We start from the raw sequence: 24,081 nt of genomic DNA, 5'->3' as shown, positions 1-24,081 counted from the left end.
CGGCTCCGCTGATTGGTCGCCGGTCTGGCTGCACCTGCACTCGCCCCCAATACTACCTGATGTCTGGGGTCACCCCAACATCAGTCCTCAGAATGTTCCGTGCTTTCGTAGCCAGCACTCCTCCCAGCTAGACGTTAGCGTGTACTGAGAGAGGTGGTGGCTTTAAGCCAATATTCCAGCACCTCCCACTTAACTTTTGTGTTGCACTTCTTATTATTTTGCCTTAACGTAACTTTCATTGTGTCATTTAAGTATTCTTATTATTTTGATTCATTGATTTTATTATACATATTTGTTTGTCCATATTTTCATGTTTTGATTTATTTAACGTAATTAAAATTTCATTGTTAAAGTTTTACTTGTGTTTTGTGTGTCTTCTCCTTACCTTACCACAGACGAAGTTCCAGTTTTTCTATTTTTTTTATAACTATGTGACGAGGCCATACCCCTAGCCTTAAACAGCCGAACACCAACGCGTTACCGTCACAATATATATATATATATATATATATATATGTCGTACCTAGTAGCCAGAACGCACTTCTCAGCCTACTATGCAAGGCCCGATTTGCCTAGTAAGCCAAGTTTTCATGAATTAATTGTTTTTCGACAACCTAACCTACCTAACCTAACCTAACTTTTTCGGCAACCTAACCTATAAAGATAGGTTAGGTTAGGTTAGGTAGGGTTGGTTAGGTTCGGTCATATATCTACGTTAATTTTAACTCCAATAAAAAAAAATTCACCTCATACATAATGAAATGGGTAGCTTTATCATTTCATAAGAAAAAAATGAGAGAAAGTATATTAATTCAGGAAAACTTGGCTTATTAGGCAAATCGGGCCTTGCATAGTAGGCCAAAAAGTGCGTTCTGGCTACTAGGTACGACATATATATATATATATATATATATATATATATATATATATATATATATATATATATATATATATATATATATATATATATATATATATATATATATATTTATTTATTTATTTTTGTGCACCATTAGGACCACAAAACAGTTTTGGTAGGTATAATAGCCTTGTAACCCATTACCAGAGTTCAGCCTAGTTCCACACATTTTGTGTGTAATTGTAACAGCACATATTGAATAATAATGATTTTCTTTGTACTTTCAATGCTTTACTCCTCTTCCCAGCCTCTGGGCAGCGCAGACGTGAGGTCAGGCGCTCCTCACCACAGTAGCCAGGCCGCAACATCAGACACTGAATTTCATCTCTTGTCAATGATGTTCACTTGCTGTGCCCTGCCATAGTCCCCCCCTCACACAACAGCAAGTGAATTGAACCTTGCTGGCAGTGCCTTAATAAGGTTTTTTAGAGAAATGCGGAGCTTGTGTGTGAGGGTGACAAATCTCTTAAATAGGCTTAAACAGAGTCAAGAGCTAGCATTTTTAGGCAGCTCTGGGACTATAGGTAGGAACAGTCTTGAGCACAATACTGTATAGGACTTCCAGGAGATTATTCTTATTTGTAACACAAAGCAGTTGTACAATTGACTGAAACCTGTAGCACACTAGCTGTTACACCGGTGTGTGTACTCGCCTAGTTGTGCTTGCGGGGGTTGAGCTCCGACTCTTTGGGCCCACTCTCAACTGTCAATCAATCAACTGATCCCCTCCCCCCCCCCCCGTCCTCCCAGGAAGCAGCCCGTAGCAGCTGTCTAACTCTCAGCTACCTATTTACTGCTAGGTGAACAGAGAATCAGGGTGAAAGAAACTCTCCCCATTTGTTTCTGCCTCTGCCAGGGACCGAACCTGGACCCTTAGGCCTACGAATCCCGAGCGCTGCCCACTCAGCCGTTATGCCCCTTCGACTCGGCCGTCAGAACACACATGGCAACTCAGGGTTGGCACCACCGATAGCCCCATCTGGTCACTCCCTGTCCTTTGAGACCTACAATACCTGCTCACTCCTAAGTTAACATGCATGCACTTATGCACGTATGTTCATACAATATAATACATTGCATTTATACATCACCCACACTATAATCACAACATAAATCAAAGACCTCAATAAGTGTGAGGATCCTAAGTAGGTTTATTATATCTAATACATATAATAGTGATAACTCATATTTATTCATTTATATACTTAAAATAAGTTATGACTCAGTTATTTACTCAATATAACTGAATCATAACACATGCATTTGGCCTTCCCTAAAGGCACGACTGTAGCTGACAAGATTATTTGGAGCAAGCAGCTGAGCCATAGGTACCCACCTGGCTCTGTAGACCTGCTACGTCCACATGTCAACTCCCCATATGTGTACGTTTCAAGAAAGGATCAGCATGTTGTGGATGATCTTCTGCAAGGGACAATAGGTGGTGTAAAGCTCTCCCTTTAAGATCATCTATCACGAAACAAGAAGATGAAGGAATACCTAGTCTACAGCTACCATCAGGAGTATCCACTGGACTGGGTCTATGAATTATGAAGTGGAATATACAGAGCAGGGAGAATGTTTAAGACTGGTGAACCTACCAATAAAATAGTCAGTCTGGAACAAGTCTGAACCACCACCCGACCAGTATTATTTTGCCAGGTCATATGCGCTCCCCAGCAGTTTCAGGGTGTGGCAGCCAGACCCCGTGGAGTGTTATGGATGCTGTGGGAGTGCCACATAGCCAAGCACTGCTGGTGCACACCCCCAAGTGTGCTCTCTGTTCCAGTCCTAATGCACCGAAGGACTGTCAATTTAAGAAGACTAAAGACCAAATAAATCTGGACCAGGAACACCAGAGCATGGTAACAAAAGCAGGGCAACAACCTGAAACTGTGCCTCCAACTAAACTTGACACTGAAGTGTTTCAGATGTGGTAAAGAAGGAGTAACCTTTTTGGCATCCAGACTCTACCAAACGACCAACCTCCCTTGACACAAGGAGGCAAGTGCCCGAGACTCAACAAGCGCATACTGATGCCAGATCTAGTACTGTTGACCCATCCCATAGTGGTGACAGTACCATCAATGCCCCTGAAAACACACAACAGGCCTAGACAACATTTGAAGGAAAGTTAGCAACCTTGAAAGCACAGGTAGCAGAAATGGCAAAAACCATACAGACACTGTTGGAAAACCCAACACCATTTACACACATTTAATAGGCAGATAATAGCTGCTGTTTTGTATTACAAATTAACTCTTAAAAGACGTGACAGTGGAAATATCCTCCCCATAGAAAATGAGATATTGCCACATGTCACTATTAGATTCACCAGCTATATTAATGGGAAACAATTCTTAATATGGCAGTCTTTGGACTGTAAACATCATAAAAACATTTCACTTGAACTAACTTAATTATCAGTACCAAAATTGAGTAAATATAGGCCCTCTAACCACTTTTGACATCTGGACAAGAGAGTCAGGGCACCAGTGGAAAAGGGGAAGTGGGGAAGTCGGCCATTAATTTTAACAAGAAGTCACTGGAGCAAATCTTGCTCCGATAATTCTCCCTTGGACAGCTGCGTTAGTGCTTCCATTATCAACACGCAACTACGTCTACTATCAAGAGAGGTGTCATTTTCAATTCCTATATTATCTAGCTTATTAGAGGCCTTTAATATTTAGATCTAGAATATTTTCCAGTTAGGACACGATACAACGACAAAACCAAGGTAAATATTCCTGGGTCATTATCTCAATCAATACCCCCAATATTTCCTCTGATATAGCTGTCATATTAGGATTACTGCTATTATTTGTGAGTGCCCTTTGACAGGTGGAACTGAAGAGGAATAAGAATTAACACTAGTAACCTAGCACTCCAGTATATAAGTTGGAGGCCAGCCACACCCAGAAAGTGGATCAACTGGCTTGTTCATTCATGTTCATACTGGTTGTCTAGGATATAACAATAAGATAAGGTCTCTCATTTTAGTTAACAACATATGTAGTCTAATACTGTAATGAATGTCTACTAATCAATAATTTATATTGTTGATTACATATAAACCATAAACCCCCTAGAATGTTTAAGGAAGTGATTTGTGAGACATTTTAAGAAATACAGTCCACTTTAAACATCAAATAGTTTGCTATTGAAATAAATATAAATTAAATAAATATAAATCTCAAGTCAATTCCCCACATAAGTGGTCCTTAATGAACCGGATAAACCAGAAATACTACACTGGTCCATCAACTTAAATAAACTAGTGCAATAATTTAATAAACAGCATATAAACATATTCATATTGCCAGTCACAGACCAGCAGCGTAGCCTCTTAGGAAGTTCACGAGCCTTAGCTGTTCCTGGAGCCTCACAGCGGCTTCAAGGTCACCCACCAATTTTGCGTAGTGACAGCGCTTAAATTAAAACCAGCCAAATTACAGCTACACCTTTGCGAATTTATATACCATAGATTTGTAGTGTTAATTCTGCGATAGGTCACTAATGATACTTAATACTTCTAAATACTATAAGTTAAATAAGAGGCTAACAACATTTGTGTGTTCGCCTCCCCAAAAGCACACCAACCCAGCCTGCCCGCCAGTCGGCCACCAATCTAAACTGCCCACCTGCTAGCCAGCCACCAATCCATCCATCCACCTGCCCACCTGCTAACCCTGCCTGCCTGCCCATCAGCCACCTACCCACCCCGCCTGCCAGCCATCCCCGAAAGCCCGCCCACTCTGTCCATCCACCCACCAGTCAGCCACCAATCCAACTACCCTCTGCTGGCCAGCCTACCAGGCAGCCACCAGTCCTCCTACCCACCCTGTCTGCCCACTAGCTAGCCAGACCACCTGCCCACCCCCACTCCCGCCTGCCAGCCAGCCTAGCTGCCACTTCCACACACAACTTGCTCCATCTCAGCCTCCTCATGCTTGGTGAAATCATTTTTTATAATCACATTATAATTTTGGGCCCCTAAAATTATTATATATCAGTGTATACAATTTTGACTGCACTGTTTGCCAATGATCACTTTACTGTATGCAACAGTCAAAATAAATATCTATATTATTATTACAATATTTTTAAATAGACTGGCATACTTTTGGTGTGCAGATCTTGATCATTATGTTGAGTGTGCTCAACAAATAATTGTCATACTTCTAAGCTTAACAATGAATTGTTGAAATAATTTTTGTTTAATTCAATGTTGGACAAAGTTATTATGAATTTGTACTAGCTAAATGTACTTCAGGATTATCATGAAAATATTTCACTACACTATCATATTGGTAAGTAACAAATCTGTATATGTAATCAAGAGACTGTGGAGCCTTCAAAAAAAATACAGTATAGACAAATAAAAAAATTTGGCTGGGGGTGCCGACAGGGAACTAACGACTTGAATGAAATCTCCGATGCAACGAATCAGCTTTATCACATCTTTTGTTTGAGCAAGTTCACACTGTAATGAGAATGCTGCTTTTCATGGTGAGTGAACAGACCTTTAAAGCCTAGCAGGCAGAATATGTCTGAGGACCCATGTAGGCCAATGATTCAAGGAAACCATTAGCCTACATGGATATACACTGCAGTACGCGTGTGTTACTCGAGTATAACCAAAAGTTCATAATTGATACCAAGAAGGTTTAAAGATCACACTCTTTACTAAGAAATAACCAAAAATATTAGATCAGACAAAACTTACCGTATGTTGGAGAAATTGCAATGAAGCAGCCACTGCTAGGACAGTCCGAGGAGACAATCTGTGCAGTAACGGCATACTTGCCAGCGTTGCCCCATACTGGCAGAGACACTGTGCACTGGCCATCCTCACATAACAATGAACTACAAAATGAAGATTAACTGTAAATACAACAAATATTATAAACATAAATAAGTACAAAAGTTAATAGATATACTGTATTATACAAAATGAGTAAAAAATGAGATTACAGTATATAAACGTTTTTTTTTTTTTTTTCAGGGATATTCCTGCATGGGCCCTAAGCCTCTGGCTGGCCCACTAAGTGTTGCTTCTTTCTGTTTTACTTGGGCGGAGTATGAATATTTATGACTCGTATAGTCGCTTCACTAAGATTTTGCCCCATGTGTTTAACGTCTTCTGCTCTGTTTGAATCCAAGTTGAAATCTTATTGGGTTTGTCCTCTGGGGACAGGGTGTACATATTAGACCATGGCAACAGTCAATCAATGGAGTTTTTAGCCTACCCAATGCAAGCCGACCACGAGCCAGAGCCTATAGATACCCCATGTAGTTGGAGCAGTCTATGTCTGCCATCTACCAGATCAGGCACCCAGAAAGGTAGGAATCCGAAAACAAACTACAGGTGGTTAAAAATTGCAAACCGAAAGCCAAATGAGCCGGCAGAACTCCCCAATTAGAAAACAAGCAAACAGGCATGATGTCATCACATGTGCCACACCGCTGTCTACGCAGCTCCCCCCTCCCCGGGAGGAGGAAGGGGAAGCCCCAGACCTCCTGTGCCGGCTACCCAACCCCAGTTCCGAGGCTGTTGTGTTGGGTGGCGGTCGATTGACTCTGGCTCCAATCCTTGAGCAGTGCTGTGCCTTGTAGTGTTGTCCTGCGGTGTGGTGGTGTGCAAGCCAGGTGTATTTCCTGAAGTACTGGGGCTGCATGCCCCTAGGGTCACCTTCCCTAGGTGCCCTGTAAGTACTGCCCTTGCAGTTCTGGGTTACCTTCCACAAACTGTTCGGGGACTATCTCCGCAGAATTGCCCAACTTTGGGGTCAGCTGGGGTTTTTCCTACCACTGTTTGGTCTTGGGTAGGAGGTAGTATTGTTGCTAGCAGGGGCACAAGGTACTATGCAGCTAGTTGTCTTATAATCCACATAGCAGCCAGTTCTGTTCCTCCTGGAGACATTGTGCTTTTGTGGGGGTGTTCATTTTCTTTTATTTTGTGTTGCCTGGTGTGGCTGTAGGACCACTTTTATAATTTGGGTGGATCTCCGCTAGGTCCCTGTGATTGCACACGTTGCAGGGATTCAGCATTTTGTTTATTTGGTAGTTCTGAGATAACCGGTTAGCAGTACCTTGCCTGGGCTTCCCTTAATCAGCCTAAGGGGCTATGGAAACCCCCATTGGGGCTCATTGGTCCAATGGATGCATTCTCCAAGTCCCATCTCGCTTTCTGTGCATTTGAAGGTTGCTTTGTTCCTTTGTCTCAGGGTGACACTCGCTGTTTTTGCTTCCACCATGCTGCCTGTTGGGTCAATGACACCTTGATCCGGAATCCTAAGAGTGGTGTTCCTTACTTGTATACCAGTTCACTCAGTCCACTGCTATTGATATTCGGATGCAGGCAGTTTCAGCATTGCATGCAAGGTTTAGGTTCTTGCATCAAGCTAGGTTGGTTGCCTTTCCAGATGCCCCACTTTGGTTACAGGGACCTGGACTTGGGGGCATTAGTCGCCTCAACTTTGGTTTCGCCCATGCACCTTGGTCCTTCCCCTGCATTAGTTCATTCTGCACTTCCCCCCCCTCCAAGAGAGAAAAAGGAACGGTCTGCCAGTCAGGAAGACTCTGAAACCTCGTAACGCACCCAATACGTGCAAGAACTGAACTCAAAGAAAGCCAGATCTATCACAGAGGTGTAAGCTGGGTCTTGCAGGAAGTATGCGCCAAGGGCTTCCTGAACCTCCCCAGGGGAAATCCGAAAGAAAGATAACCTCTGGAAGGACGAATCCAAGGAACCCAAGGGCACCCAGAAACGAACCCGGGGTTACCTTACCTTGAGGTTACCTTGAGGTGATTCCGGGGCTCAGTGACTCCGCGGCCCGGTCGTCGACCAGGCCTCCTCGTTGCTGGATTGGTCAACCAGGCTGTTGGACGCGGCTGCTAGCAGTCTGACGTATGAGTTACAGCCTGGTTAATCAGGTATCCTTTGGAGATGTTTGTCAAGTTCTCTTGAACACTCTGAGGGGTCAGCCAGTTATGCCCCTTATGTGTAGCAGAAGCGTGTTGAACAGTCTCGGGCCTTGGATGTTGATAGTTCTCTCTCAGAGTACCTGTTGCACCTCTGCTCTTCAACGGGGGTATTCTGTACATCCTGCCATGCCTTCTGGTCTCATGTGCTGTTATTTCTGTGTGCAGGTTTGAGACCAGCCCCTCTACTATTTTCCATGTGTATATTATTATGTATCTCTCCCGCCTGCACTCAAGAGAATACAGGTTTAGGCTCTTTAGTCTAGGTAAGTTTAGTTTTAGTTAGAAGTTTAGTCTTTAGGGGTTGGAAAGAACCAGTACACAACTCAAATTCATACAGGGAAGGAAGGTACAAAAACACCTCGCCTTGCAGCAACAATCCCTGCCCAGAATGCACAAGGGGCCCAAGCTGGGTCAACAGGAGCCAAAGCCAGGTCAACAGAGCTCAAGCGCTCCAAGTGAACTCCCTCCCGAGCCCCGGGAACCCCGGACACAGGTTCTGGGGCAGAGCCCTCTTCCATGCCCACCACACCCCTGAAGAAAAGACAGAATCCAGGGAAAAGCTTCCGAGAAGGGAGTCATGGGCCGACCCAGATGCCTTGGGGAAAATCGGGCTCAACCATCTCCGCACCCGAATCGGAAGGGACAGCTCCTGGAGCCACCCGAGCCTCATCCCGAGTTAAACCCCACACCGACTCGGAAACCCTCAGATGTTTAGGAGCCAGAAGCAGGGAAGGAGCAGGGGTGAACCATGCCCACCTGGGAAGAAAGTAGGGGGTACGGACGTAACCATGGTCTAAGGGACCAATGCCTCCAAATCCCAATTCCTAAAACTCAAGCGGGGCAGCTCCGGGGCCTCCAATCGGGCAACCAACCTGGCCTGTTGCAAAGAAAGAGAATTGAGCATGCACTGCAGCCACCGCTCGATTCCTGAGGACAACAGACAAGGAATGAGTAAATTGAGTGCAAGAAGGGAACAAGTCCTGCAAGACTCCTGGTCGTAGTTGCTCCCGACCCAACAGGCAGCACGAGGGAGGCAGTACGGATGAATGTCATCCTGAGGCAGGGACAACAAGCAACCTTCAACTTAGCACACGGCGAGAGTTCACTTGGAAAAAGTACTGTATCCATGGTACCACCGAGCCTACAGGGGTTTTCCAGGGCCTGTAGAGTAAATTAACCCTACGAAAGCCCAAGCACTGGGACCAGCTAAGCCAGTAGAATCCTTCTCTAGTACAGAGCAGGGAAACTGACTACCAATAGCAGCAGTGAAACCTTGTGGAGGGGGGGGGAGGGCAACGGAGGACTACCAACATCATTTAGGTTAGCCTAACAAGAGGCTAGGCAGACCTCCACTGTCCACACAAAGCAAAAACACAGAAACAGGAAACTAAAAGCCCCCGAAGAAACACAATAAACTGGCAGCAAGAGAGAGGCATTGTAGTAAAGCTAGCTGGGCCAGCCACAGTGAGCTCCACCGAGCTAATAACACACCCCCACCCGGGGTAAGACGGAAAGCCGTAGACCCCTGACATATCTCAAGGACAAAGACTAACTCGAGCGATTTAGCCCTTTAACAGGGAGCGAGTCCCGAATGCCCCAAGAAAGATAACCTTGAAATGCAAGGGTAGTGCGTATGGAGCACCTAGGGAAGATCACCCCTAGGAGCATGCTGCACAGTGTACAATAAAACCTTGCCTCCACCCACAGCCACACAGGTGGTGTAGCTGCTAGTACAGCCACACAGGGCAAAACCCAGAACAGGAACTTGAGGCCACAGGAGACCGATCTTACTCCATTTCAAGAACTGGAGTGGCGGGCTGCAGCTCTCCACTAACTAGTGGGAGTGCTAGTTGCATGAAGTGTTAGTTTCTTTCTAGGGAAGCAATTTTGATCTTTTAGAATGAATGTGGATTGCACAGGTTAACACTTTCGAGCATCAGTGATGACCGTGGTCGTCAGCTATTGTTCTTACGGTTACGCGCCGTTGCCCACTCAGGTCGTCACGACAAAAAATATTTGTATAAAATCCATTTATTATCCAATCAACTTGGGGATAGTTTACAAAGGTTTGCCATGAAATTTACTTTTTCTCTAATAGCCGAACAGCTTATTAAAGAGAACGGCGTGGCAGTGAATCATCGTGGTAAAACAATTGTATTATTGACACCACGCGTATAATCGACGTAGTTTTTATATACAGTATGTTGCCGGTCGAACGCATCCTTATGTGACCTTTAATACTTATGTTCTTATAGAACATTCTATTGCGAACACATTGGAACAAAGATGAAATACATACATCGAAAAATAATGTCAGGACAGTGAATTGAATATACACTTTTCAAAGTGAGTTTCGCCGATATGCCGCCGCGGGTAACACTTCAGCCACTTCCCACACTGTTTTGAGTGGGCTACGACATTGAATCTATATTTATATGCATATGTCCGTGTAGAGAATTTTATTGCGATTTCAGTGATACCAAAATTAACGCTGTAGCACAACTGTGGGCTTCACAACTATTAACCCTCAAACCGCTAGGGGCCCAAATGGAATTCACACCCACAGGCGCAACAAAAAAAAAAAAATCCAAAAAATTCTTTCGTCTTATAGAAGTGTTCATTTTTGTTCCCTGATCACGGAAAAAATAAAAAAAAAATTGTAGGTGGCATATTTTAGCCGCAATAGGGTAGGGAAGTGTGGCAAAAAAGGGGCGTTGGCAGAGCCTTCGCCAGACGAGGTCTACTCCGCCCGAGCTGTCAGACGGCAGTTGCCACAAATATATTATTACCTAATTATTTCAATGTCTGATTTTTTCTTAGCTTTTTTGCAGTAATATTATTCCATACAGTGAATTGTGGTATATTTATATTATAAAATGTGTGAACCATCGCTGTACTCAAAATTATGGTGTCCATATTAGTGATTCAATTATTATGTTCATAAAACAATAAACAAATAGTTTTGCTGTTGTTACACTATATACACAGGTTATATATAAGTATTTGCATGTTTTGTACACCATAACGAACTACTAAGTTGGTCTTGTGAGTCAAAAAGCAACGAGGAATGATTGCCAAACACCAGCGAGCCACTCACTGCCACTCCCTCCCTCAACACCACCTCACTCACCCTCATTCACCTCCCACAATACTCTTTCTGTATTTATTCACTATACACAGACGTTATATATACGTATTTACATGTTTTGTTCACCATAACTGTACATCTAAGCTTGTATGGTGAGTAAAGGCCATAAGACGTAGCTACTCATACAGTCAGCTGATCGGCGGCCGCCTTCAAGGCCAGACGCACTAATATTTGTCCTCCAACAATATTGTTTGTGGTGTTATTACGCTATATACATGCATTATATATAAGTATCTACCTGTTTTATTCACCATACCTGAACAAATAAGCTGGTATGGTGCCCAAAGATCATAGTGGCCATCAGTAAACAACATGCCAAGTCATGCAGACGACGCTCCTCCCTCACCAAAATGGTGGCTCCCAACCTACTCCTCTCGCTGTTATCTCACACTATACACACATTATATATAAGTATCTACATTTGTGTTCACCATATCGAACCACTAAGCTGGTATGGTGAGTGCAGTCAATAAATGGTGGCCACACACAGTCAGAAAACGATGCCACAACCCTCCCTCCCACAGCCTTACTCCTCCCTCCATGGAGCACAGCGCTAAATATCACCACAATCCTGCTATTATCAGAATCCTGGTCAGTTTTATCACAGTCAGGGGGCTTCAGTAATACTATCACTGCTAAATAATAGCAGTATCATTTATATTATGGTATTTGTAGGCGATGCTGTGGTCACAAGCTGAACAGCGGTGCTGTGAGCTCGTGCTGCGTGCGCCAGCCTTGGTGGCTTGCTCAATACTGATGCTGTAACACCCAAGAATGTTGGCCTGGATTTTTTTTCTAGGTGGCATCTGGCAACTATCGGTCGTGGCTGTACTATAGCTGCCCCTATCCCAGGCGGGGCGTTTAAATTATAGCGCTAGACACGAAATCATATATAAATGATGTGCGCGGTTTCAGTTTTGTCACTGATATCATTTATATATGATATGCGCGGTTTGAGGGTTAAGAGAGTGGGAACATTTTGTTGCCGTTTGGCGCTCTCGGCAAGTGATCTGAATAGGTTTTTATTTGGTGTTGATATACCTTATGCTTTGGCGGCATTTTATAGGTATGTTCTTATAGACAATTCTATTGCGAACACAGTGATACCAAATCTAAATACGTACACCTACAATTAGTGTCAGGACAATCAAAAAAGTATACACTTTTCGGTCTTACTGCATAGGCGCGCGAAATGCCGATATTACATAGGGTAAGTTTTTTTCAGAACGCAGTGAGCGCGAAAGTGTCAACCAGTCAGTGGTCTGTTTTGATTCTTCTACCTACCTTTCTGGGTTCTTTCCTGGTCGATGGCAATTATGACTTTAAATGTAAAGTGTTCATAGGCCATTACTCCCTGCGCCTCTCTGAGGGGACTAGGTTCTGGCTCTTGATTCCCGGTAGGCATAAGGACTCCTGTGACGTGAACTAATATAGCACATACCAGTTCAGTTAGATTCAGGGAGCCGACAAGGCTCCCCACAGAAGCAAGTATTGAATGTAATGAAACACAAATTTCTGGGGAACCCTGGTGGCTCCCTGAAGCTACCATCTCCAATGTAGGTACCAACTACTAGGTGCCATCAGTTGCAGAGTTCTTGGCTTACCAGGGACCCAGAGCCAGAAACTGGTCCCCTTAGAGAAGCAAAGGGAGCTGTGGCATTTATATATTTATTTATTCATTTATGCCACCACTGAGGAAGGCACCTAAAATTCAGCAAGTCAAAACAAACCACATCTGACTGCCTCCAAAACCTGAAGGCTTGAAACAGGCCATAAAACTTTTCTAACCATGTAAACAATCAAAAATGTTACAAGCCAGTGCCCACTCATTCTCCCCACCCTCTCCCTTGTTTGGGAAAAGGAGGGGCAGGCACAGCTCACAGGCTACTCCATCCTCAGTTCTCTTCTGATGTGTGCCAGGTCTTCCACAATTTCTCTGCCCCAGTGTCTTTCTTGGGGTTTCCTTTGTCTTGGTGGCTGTTGCTTGCACTTTTGTGCATTGTGGGCCAGGAGTTTAACACACTTAGGGCTAAATTGTGTGGCCATCTGGAAGCCCTGGAGCCACTTCAGTTGACTTTTTGGGTCCTGGGGCAGGGTCCTCGCCCCTGCCCTGTACTAGCAGTTATGCAAGTACTTTCGAACATGTACATCTTTCCTCAATCTTTGACGGCTTTGGCTACATTTATTAAACAGTTTACAAGCATGAAAACTTCCTAATCAACTGTTGTTATTGTTATAAACAGCCTCCTGGTGCTTCAGAGCTCATTAACTATTTAATAATTGTAAACAAAGCCGTCAGATTTAAAAAAAAATGTACAGGTTCGTAAGTGCTTGAGTAACTGCTTCGTGAACCTGGTGCCTGGTCTTGGTCTCCTTGACCTTGGCTCTGGCCACCACTCCTCTTCCCTCCCATCACGCTTGGTTTGCTAGAAGTCTACTCCTCCAAACAAGTGGGATGGGGGTGGGGAGAACGAGAGCATGCTTGTGCTGAGGTTCGATCATTTGCTTACGTTGTTGTGGGAGTTCATTTGGTGGGTTGCGAGGCATCAGTCTCTCTCTCAAACCCAGCAGTGGTTTGTTTTGGTTCTCTGGCTTTCTGAGTACAGTACTTCAACCAGTGAGATGACAGTGTCACCTGCTCTCTGCACCTCTCTAAGGGATGGTTAGGTTCTGACTCTGGTCCCTGGTAGGCTGAATGGCTGATGCAATGTACTAGTTGGAAGCCATCTTAGTGGGATAGCTTCAGGGAGACTCAAAGGGCTTTTCCCAGAAAAGCAACACTATAATTGTTGTTGATGCTAACATTGTATACAACAGAATGTTGGATGGGGCTGGTTTCAATTAACTTGTTACATCAGAACACAGAACTAATCTATTATATAGTTTCAACAAAGTAAATTAAAAAAAAAATTTGCAATAAATATACCGTATTCACTCGTACTTTTCAGAGTCATTAACCAAGATGGAAGAGAGGCTGGTCCACTTTGAACAATGGTGGTCGTCATCCGCACACTTGACAAGGGATATATTGTAGGTTACATTCTTGAATGGTGCTACCTGCATAGTTACAGGCAGAAATGGTGATCTCCCCACATGATCCACTGTGAAGAAAGAAAAACACATTCCAGTCCTCAAGAGTCGTTTCTATAGGGTCTGTAAATACATCAATTACTATATTAATCTTCATATTCCTGATATAGTATCAAAGTTCAGAATTAAACATGTTTTAACACAGTTGACTGCAAGCACTACAACATCCTCATTCCTAACCCAGAAATGTTTCATAATGCATATTTTGTGATTATTTCAGGGCTTAACGTCCCCGCGGCTCGGTCCTTAACCCTGCCTCCTGGTTGCTGGACTGGTTAACAGGTTGTTGGATGCGGCTTCTCGTAGTCTGTTGTATGAATCACAGCCTGGTTGGTCAGATATCCCTTGGAGGTGCAAATAATATTATACAAAATCTTTAAATACAAGAGAGAGAGAGAGAGGGGGGGGGGTAGGTAAGTCCTCACCATCAACGAAGTCACCTGACGAACAGAAAGGGAGAGACCCAAGGCGGAGCCGCGGGAAGATCTCGGGTGCGACCACCGAGCAGGAAGAGCCGGAAAACCGAGCCAGCAAAAGAGGAGGTGGAACATCTGCCGGACAAAACGTCCCAGCACCAGCGAGCTCGCCAGGAGGTCCAAGACCACGGCCACAAGTGAGTCTATGAAAGGGATCCCGCGAGACGCAGAAAAGCCAACAGGCTTGGGAAAGCCAGGAACCAGAAAACCAAACCTGGCAATCGGAGCCAAAAAGCACAGCAACTACTGCCGATGCAACCCTGGACATCAAGAGAAAACTAGAAAGCCGTCTCCAAGGAGTGCCGGACCAACCGAGCTGTGGTGGGAATGTGGGTCCACAGGCCGCTTCAAGCAATAGCCCGGTGGACCAACCCCGACAAGCCAAGCCTAGTTTTGGGAGAACTACTCCCAAAATCCCATCAAGCAGACGACGGGAAGGAAGCTGCACGACACGGAGACAGAAGAACCAGAGGGGACAACACCACCACAAGCAAGACCCCTAAGAGGAAGCAGGGGGTAGATAAAGACGTCCCAGAGGACACAAGAAGAACGGATGCCCAAGGAGCAGGAGAGACCACAAAGGCCTAGTGTCAGGAGAAGGAGGCAAATGGAAAGCAGGAGGAAGGGATGAGCTGGAGGCCAACCCCCCACACAGCGCCAAGTGGAGAGACGACAGAGCCCAGGTTTGCCAGGTTTGGTTTTCTGGTTCCTGGCTTTCCCTGCCTGTTGGCTTTTCTGTGTCTCGCGGGATCCCTTTCATAGAGACTCAGTTGGGGCTGTGGTCTCGGACCTCCTGGCAAGCTCGCTGGTGTTGAGACGTTTTGTCCAGCAGATGTTCCATCTCCTCCTTTGCTGACTCGGTTTTCTGGCTCTTCCTGCTCGGTGGTTGCACCCGAGATCTTCCCGCGGCTCTGCGACTTCTCGGCTCATTGTGGCAAGCCGAGAAGAGGCGGAGCTGGTTCGGCTCTGCCTCGGGTCTCCCCCTTTCTGTTCGTCAGGTGATTTCGTTGATGGTGAGGACTTACCTACCCCCCCACCCCCCCTCTCTCTCTCTTGTATGTACAGTTAAGGATTGGCGTTTAGTCGATCCTCCTCCGGCCAGGATGTGAACCCAGGCCAAATTGCTCACGAAGCGCAGGGCAATAGTCTTACTGTGCCACGGGGCCTGCCAACCAGATTTAATGAGAAGAGTGCACAGGGATGATATAAATGGATCATATGGTTGATGACCAGTACAGTATTTTGAAAGTTGGGAGAATGGAACAATACATGAAAGAATGTGGAAAGGGAGTTAGAGCTTGATAGAGTGAAAGATTTGTGTGGTAGTAAGTCTACTGGAGAACCTTCTGCTGTGACAACCCTCTAATGGTGAGCTTCCAGGATGGTGTGTGGTGTCAGGGCTACAGACTTAGAATTAACTCTAATTTCTGCTCAAAATTCATCACAATCTTTCCTCTTGTATGCTGCTAGAAGAAATCTTTATTGGCAAATTTCTTGTATTTTTAAGTCTTGTCAGTGTCCATGAAAATGACAAGAGCTAAATATGGTTGAAGGCATTTTGGATGGCTGGCTGGAGAAGCACAGCCTCTTAGCTACTGAGAGGAGGAGGAGGCTTGTTAAACATCACACAAATATTTTGCGTGTTCAAATAAATGGCAATTAAACTTTGAGATGGTGCCTGCATGTATAGCACTGCCATGTGAATTACATACAGTAAAAGTATGGAATTACAATTATATTTTAACAAAGAACACCAAGTGAAACAAAAACAAAATAACTTACCAATCCCTTTACTTTCTGGAGCTTTAAAAAGATATGTTCCACCTTTTCCTTCGCTGGTGATTACAGTTAATGTAAAGTTTCGTTCTTTATTTCCATCAAAGACAACACAGTCCCACATGAGGTCATCACTCATTGGAAAGCTCACATTAAAGAGACGGAAATGACGGCAAAGTGTCTCATTCTTGTTATCTGAGACCTGATACCGAAACTTGAGACCTGAAATATAAACACCGAATAGAGTTTAGCTAAAAAAGTCTTCCTAAAACTGTACATAAATCATTTGGTTTCTTACAAACCTACAATAGACATAGCAGTAGCCACTCTAAGGCTACTTAACCACTCTTAAGTTACTAGTAACTGGTAATGGATGAGCAGGAACTGCACCTCCATTCAAATTTTACAATAATTATGTCCAAAATCAGAGTACAGTACAATATAATTGAGTGTAACCAGAGTATTTTTCAAATTTTGCAGCAAAGTCTGGGACAAGGTATCATTATCAACTACAATAGTTTTAACCAGTGTTGAATGTAAAGAATGCTATTTTCAAGGCGAGACCCAGAGGCTCTCAGGAGCTATCCGGGCTGATATGAATGTATTAAACCCTTGCATCAGTCACTGTGCATAGAGTTCTAGACTTCCGGGGACCACGAGCCAGAACATGGCCCCCCCTTAGAGACACAAGGAGCAATGGCCTATTGAAACTCCAGTGTGGTTGGAAGCATTCTATGTTTGCCATCGATCGAGTCAGGCACCTAGAAAAGTAAGCGCCCCAAAACAAACTCCTATTCTGGTGAAAATATTGCTACTGAATGCTTAACTAGTGGACAGAATTCCCCGAAATGAAAACGAGCAAATGAGCAAAGGAGCATGAAGTCACCATGTCACAGCCCCGCTGTCTGCACAGAACCCCCCTACCCGGGAAGGGGAGCTCCAGACTCCCCATGCTGGCTATCCACCCTGCAGTTCTGAGGCTGGATGTCAAAACATACGAAAAAAATGCCAACCGGAGGGAGGGTTGCTGGGGGGCCTCTGGGTCTTACCCAGAAAATGCTGTTTCATTACATTCAATGCTGGTTTTCTTGGGGGAGCCCCTTCGGCCTCCCAGAGCTACTTACCCAAAGACAAAAACAAGAGGGACTTACCCGGGACGCGGTCGGCCCTCGCTCCTCAACGCAAAGTCAAGACAACTGGCTGCAACCGCCGACCCAATGAGAGACAGGCTCGACTAAGCCCAGGAACGGTGAACAGGTAGCGAGCGGCCAGGATCCTGTTCGACCTCCAAAAACTCCGTGCCAGAATGTCAACCGAAGACATGTTACCGAAGACGACAGCCAGTGCAGCAAACTTACTAACGTCGTGGGAACAAGGATAGACTGCAGGCTGGCTGAACCAAATAACTCTGCGGACGACCTAGGAGACCCAAACGCTGTAACAGGGAAGAAGGGAAACCAGGTCAACCCAAAGCGTGTCCCCTGGCTACCAAGGCCGTGGCGCACAGGTAACGGTGGAGAGCCACAACCAGACAACACATGATGCATTCCCGGCCTGACCAACCAAGCATCAACAACCCAAGAACCCCTCTGGAAAGCAATGGTCTCATTCATCGCCAGGAAAGGAGATGGTTGCAAACGAACAAACCTACCACCAGGACCAAAAGAGCTGAAATCTCTGCGCTGGAGGAGAGCATGAAGCTCCCTGACCTGACCCCTAGAGGCCAATGCCAACAAGAAAAGAGCTTTTGCCAAACAATCCTGAACCGAACGGGCCACCACAAACCGAGGAAAAGAGAGAAGAAAGAGCACCCAGTCCAACGACCAGGACGATTCAGACGATACATGAGCAAGCCGGAGTTGAAACAACGTACGAGACAGCTTGTGGACTGGCGCAGAAGTAACATCATTGCAGAACGCAAGTTGCAGTGGTTATACCAGCACCATACGATATGAGGCGACAGAATTCGGCACAAGATGACGGTCCTGGAACAACCATGAAAGAAAGGAGAAGACTATGCAATCAGAGAGAGAAGTAAACCTACGAAGGGACAAGAAATAATTGAAGTACCGCCAGGAAACGTCATACTGCCACTGAGACGAAGCATGCAGGTGGGACACCATCAACAAAGCCACCTGCTCATTATACAAGTGGTGATAGACCTGTGTCAGTAAGACCAGACGCGAACACTTGAGAAGATCGAACCAGCCATGTAATGGATTGGCCTGGCCAGGAGAGCCAAACCCCGAGAACTCAGCAAACAAGTCACCTGAAGCGACCAGCCCCAAAGAGCCAAGGACTGCATCGAGCCCCAGCGGTTCAGGCAACGAACCATCGGGGAGCAGTCCGAATGGAGTTGGATCGTTGATCCCCGAGCGACCCGAACCCTTCGAAGCGACATCCACACAGCAGCGAACTCCCGCACCATGCTGTAAGCCTGATGGAAGGACAGACTCCACCATCCTTGGCCAGCCTGGTGAGCACTGGTCACAAAGTCCCAGCCAAGAGACGAAGTGTCCGTGAACACATCATGTGAGGGCTTGGGGTAGGTGCCAAGGCATTTAATCCCAAAAAACCCGAAGAGGAAGCTAGCGACTCAGCAACCGACGCAAGGCCCCCCTACCCCGGAGACCGAACCCAGTGATCGCAAGAGAGGCGGAAGGGACATTCCCGAAGGAACCAGAACAGCCGACAAAGCCAAACCTGACCAGGCGGGAAGACCATCATGGCAAAGTTCAGGCTGCCACAAAAAACCCTCGAGCAACTACCATGTGACATGGGAACCCCCAGAAACAAGCGAAGGCTGGGCTGCAGCCGAAGCAGAGCTTCTGGAGGGAGAGATAAGGAAGCAGTACAAGGGTACCACACAAGATGCAGCCAAGACCAAACCTGAGAGGGAACCAGATGGAAATTCCTTCAGTTCACCAGGAACTCAAACCCGGCGAGCTGAGAAAAAACCAAATCCCTGGCGAGCAGACACACGGATCGGCTGGGAGCACCCCAGCCAGTCATTGAGGTATGCCAGAACCCGAACCCCTAAGAGACAGATGGGCCACCACTACCCGGGTAAGGCGTGTGAAAACACGAAGTGCCAGATTCATACTGAATGGAAGGCAAGAAAAGCAGTAACCCTGACGTCCCACAACAAAACCAAGCAAGTCCCTGAACCCCGGATGAATCGGGATGTGCCAATATGCGTCCTTGAGGTCCAGGGACACCATCCAAGCGCCCGGCTCCAAGAGAAGATGGACCTGGAACAGAGTAGTCATTCGAAAGAAGTGGCAATAAACCCATGGGTTCAGACGGGACAAGTCCAGAATAAACCTGAGGTCCGTGCAGTGCCGTTTTGGAACCGGAAACTGGCGGGAAACCCACCAAAGGGACGAGGTAGTTTCGACCACGCCCAAACGAACCCACTCCGAGATGATGACACCCACAATTTGGAGTCGAGTCACTCGGAGATGATTACATTATATGCACGTGTTATGTATACCTATCTACATGTTTTATTCACCCGAACTATGCAAGTAAGCCAGTATTGTGTCCAAACAGTACAGTGGCCACCATACACTGCACGAGAAATCACACAGCAGATGACGCTACGATTACGCCGCCACCTCCCTCACCAAAATAGTTCCTCCCAACATACTCCTGTTGCTGTTATTACACTATATACACACACATTGTATATACTTATATACACATGTGTTCACCATAGCAAACCATGAAGCTAGTATGGTGAGCAAAACAAGAGTGGCTGCCACACACAGTGAGGCTACCTCGATTCTCTCCCTCCCTCCCGCACCAAAATTCCTCCTCCCACAATACTACTCACAGCACTAATTATCATCACAATCCTGCTATTATAACAATCCTGATCACTAATTCCTGTAAATGAATAATTGACCACAAGTTTATTTTGTAAAGGAACCTATGAAGTCGTTTGGAGATTCCTAGATTGACTAAATAATGCTGTGGTGCTGTGACTAGTACTGTGAACATCGTGAACAGCATTGAATCCCTGATATTTGAACATTGTACAGTCATTATCACACTCGGGCTCTTCTGTAATATTATCATGGCTAAATAATACAAGTTATGTATATATTTTGACATTATTAGGCAATGCTATGGTCACAAGCTGAACAGCAGTGCTGTGAGCTCATGCTGCGTGTGCCAACCTTGGTTGCTCACTCAGTACTGAGGCTCTCACACCTGGGAATGTGGTCCACAATTTTTTTAAACATGGTGTCTGTTTACAAAAGCCCTGAGGAAGCTGATGTGACCCCCATGTAGCCGCGGGAGTTTTGAATAGAACGCTAAAAATATATATACTCCCCGTCGAGGGCCTGCAGGCATGTTGCGCAGTTGAGGGGGTTAAAGGACTGATATAGACCAATCATTCATTGAATTTACACAAAAAAATTTCATTCCCTCAGCACTCAGTCAACAGATTCTAGGGCTATCAAGGATCAGATCACTCCCAACACACAGTTAATGCACCACGGTATACTAGTACCACCATAGAATCACCTGAGGTGAAATGGTCTACATTGTTAGTCCACTTCAAGGGCCCAGGGGCCAAATTCACGAAGCAGTTACACAAATACTTACGAACATGTACATCTGTCCTCAATTTTTGACGGCTTTGGTTACATTTATTAAACAGTTTAAAAGCATGAAAACTTCCCAATCAACTGTTATTATTATTATAAACAGCCTCCTGGTGCTTAGGAGTTCATTAACTGTTTAATAATTGTAAACAAAGCCACCAAAGATTGAGAAAAGATGTACAGGTTCGTAAGTGCTTGTGTAACGGCTTCGTGAATCTGGCCCTAGGTGTCCAGTGATGCTGCTGAGTGTGGAAGGCAGTGTGAAGGGTCGGGTGTCCCATAATACTATCAAGTGTAAATGTGTAAAGTCAAGTGTAAAAGGTCAATATGTCACAATACAGTATTTTTAACCATCTTTCCCATTAACATTTTCCTATTATTTTTGTTAGTTGCTGTTTAATTCTGTCCTGTTAGACACACACCGAGGGTTTATCCATTTTACCTTAACTGTCTGGAGGAGATGCATTTTCAATGAGTATGTTCACACCTTCATTATCTTCTGATGTTATGACAAATTTTTGGAGCTACACCATTGTCTACATCTGTATTTCTGACAGGGGGGTTAATACATATTATTAATATGAATCATTAGCTCACTTGTCCATGTAGGTGAAGGGAATGTTAGGTTAAAAGCTGATCGGTTCCCCATCCACGTCTTATGAAGGTACATTCGTATATTGATTGGTAGTTCTTGTGGGTCAGACAATAATGATGGCGCTTCCATATAACACTCTGGAAGAAAAAAAAGTTAATAGTAGTACTGGTGGTACTAACAAATAACAGTCCTTTATACCTAGTACATACTGTATGAACTCGGTTATCCAAAGTCCACTGAACCAGATAGTCGAGTTATCTGGCCAAATTCGCATCTGGATATTTTTCTAACAAAACTTCACCGTATCTAGACAGAAATCCAGATAACTGGAAATTTGGCCAGATAGCACAGCCTAGTATAGATTCTAAATCAAGTCCAAATAACTTTCTGGCAAACTTCATATTCGGACAGCACTCCGGAAAACCATAGATTTTTCCCAGATACTGTAACCCATTACAGCATCAAGCCATACTGTATTATTCCCATACAACAGTGCTTCAAGGCACTGGGTATGGGAGGTGTTGGGGTGGATGGTGTAGGGGAGAGTCAGGATGTACCATCTGGGGGATGAGAGGTATGTGGAGGGGCCTATGATTATTGTCCAGAATAACCAAAAATTATATTAAAACAATTCATTACAGTAAAAACTAAAGAAATATTATCTAATAATATAACAATTACAAATTTATTAAGCATTGTGTACAGACTGAAGGCCGTAGTTTCCTGCAAAAATTTTAGGATTTTTTTTTCTGGTTGGTAGCCTATGTAAGGTGCCTACCTGCCCCAAGTGGACCCATCTAAGTCCGGTCAATCCTACACATGCCATGTCCTCTCAACCTTCGCATTATACACAGCGACGAGCCATTAGTGAAAAATTTTCTAAATAATTTGTTTTCATAGTAACTTTGGTCATTTTTGCTAAGACCATATCTGGTAGGACAGAGCAGCAATCATCCTGAAGGTGTTAAGAGGAAGGAGGTTGTGCTACAAACTAACGATAAGTTGTTATGTCATTGAACTCTGTGAAAATGGCCGGTTGGCTGTTGCAAAGTGTTGAGTGTTGCAAAGGATTTTGGCATAGGCACTAGTACTGTCTCTGATACAAGGAAACAAGGATGAATACAGTACATGAAATACATAGCAAAAAGTGAGAGTGAGGGTTTAAGCACTAGCAGAGTGTGTAATAGAAAACTTTGAAGCCTGCATAGAATGTCCAGTTGGAAGAGGCTGTGTATAAGTGGTTTTGACAGCACTGCATAGTTGGCATGAAAATTCGTGGTGCATAAGTAATGCACCACGGTAGGTTTACAGACAACCATGGAATACAGGATTTCAGGGCAATTATTGATCGGAATTCAAGATTAAAGCAAGGCACAATATTGTGAAAATGAAAAGTGAAGGCTCACCAGAAAGCCAAGAGCCTTCAACTAGTGATGCTTCAGTAGCTGGCCAGCAAAACTGACCTTGTCAAGCTCATGTATTGAACAGTAATTTTAGTGTTAGGTTAAGTTACAAAAATTTTCATTTCAAGTACTGTACAGGTATCAGTCAAGCAGACAAACTACAACAAGGTAAGCTGAGGTTTCTGTTTTAAATTACAGTATATATTTTTTTTATTTACCAGTATATTTTTTAATTATAATGTATGTGTAAATTCAAATTATGCTGGTTGTGGTACAAAAAATTGTGAATGTTAATTTTTGCACTTTCCTGCTAAGAATAAGTGCTTATCTGGATAATCTGGTTTATCTAGTGAGGGGTCTAGCCCATATAGAACAAGTGAGTGAGCTTAGTATTCTAACTTTCTCAATAATTAATTCCTACTTTATATGCTCTAGAAATTGTGTCAAGTCTTCCATGAGTTTTTTTCAGTTCATTCCATTTGTTAACTCTCAGTACAGGGTATGATTATTTACAAAAATTAATTACCAACAAACTAATCCAGGAATGTAAGTAAAAATTACAGAAAAGAGACGAGTAATTAAACTAAATTGCTTTCAATACCATAGTTAAGGCCTAACTCAAACTCTTATAAATGACCCTGGTTTAATGTGTACTTCTGTAATTTCTTTTTTGACATATCACATCTAATACAGAGCACTGCACCAAGAAAGGACAAAGAGGAGGACACATGAATATATAAAACTAACCGTTAGTAATCCGTTGTACTTGACAATCTTCATTCGAATTTTTGGTACTCCTTAACTGAAAAAGTAGACATATTTTGCATTTTAGCTTTACAGAAATATATTATAGAAAATAATAATGCATAATGGCCACAAAAGGACACTGAGGCATAATGTCCTATTGTTTGGCAATGTATGCCTCACCGTCCCTCCAACGAGGGACAAATCACTTGCATCCTCGATCATTAGGGCGATAAATGAATACATAAGTGGCGATAACCTAGTTTGCCTGCCTCCTCGAGCAAACACATCCATCACAGAAATACATAGTAACAACAACACATCAGAAACATA

The 24,081-nt window shown here is 44.3% G+C and overlaps 1 non-coding gene across 1 annotated transcript in view; it reads right to left on the bottom strand.

Annotated features, from left to right (window-relative positions):
• Positions 1–24,081, bottom strand: part of LOC123761398 (uncharacterized) — a 61,332-nt gene that overhangs the window by 29,532 nt on the left and 7,719 nt on the right. The window contains exons 2-6 of the transcript XR_011224854.1: positions 23,752–23,806; positions 21,604–21,738; positions 16,400–16,615; positions 13,993–14,204; positions 5,643–5,782 (exon numbers count right to left, since the gene is read on the bottom strand). This is a non-coding gene — a transcript (uncharacterized protein). The remainder of the gene's footprint in view (positions 1–5,642; positions 5,783–13,992; positions 14,205–16,399; positions 16,616–21,603; positions 21,739–23,751; positions 23,807–24,081) is intronic.

Source organism: Procambarus clarkii, chromosome 7 (assembly GCF_040958095.1).
Source record: "Procambarus clarkii isolate CNS0578487 chromosome 7, FALCON_Pclarkii_2.0, whole genome shotgun sequence".
Classification (NCBI taxonomy): Eukaryota; Metazoa; Arthropoda; class Malacostraca; order Decapoda; family Cambaridae; genus Procambarus; species Procambarus clarkii.
The sequence above is the reverse complement of the archived record's forward strand: the minus strand, read 5'-3'. Positions and strand labels throughout refer to the sequence as shown.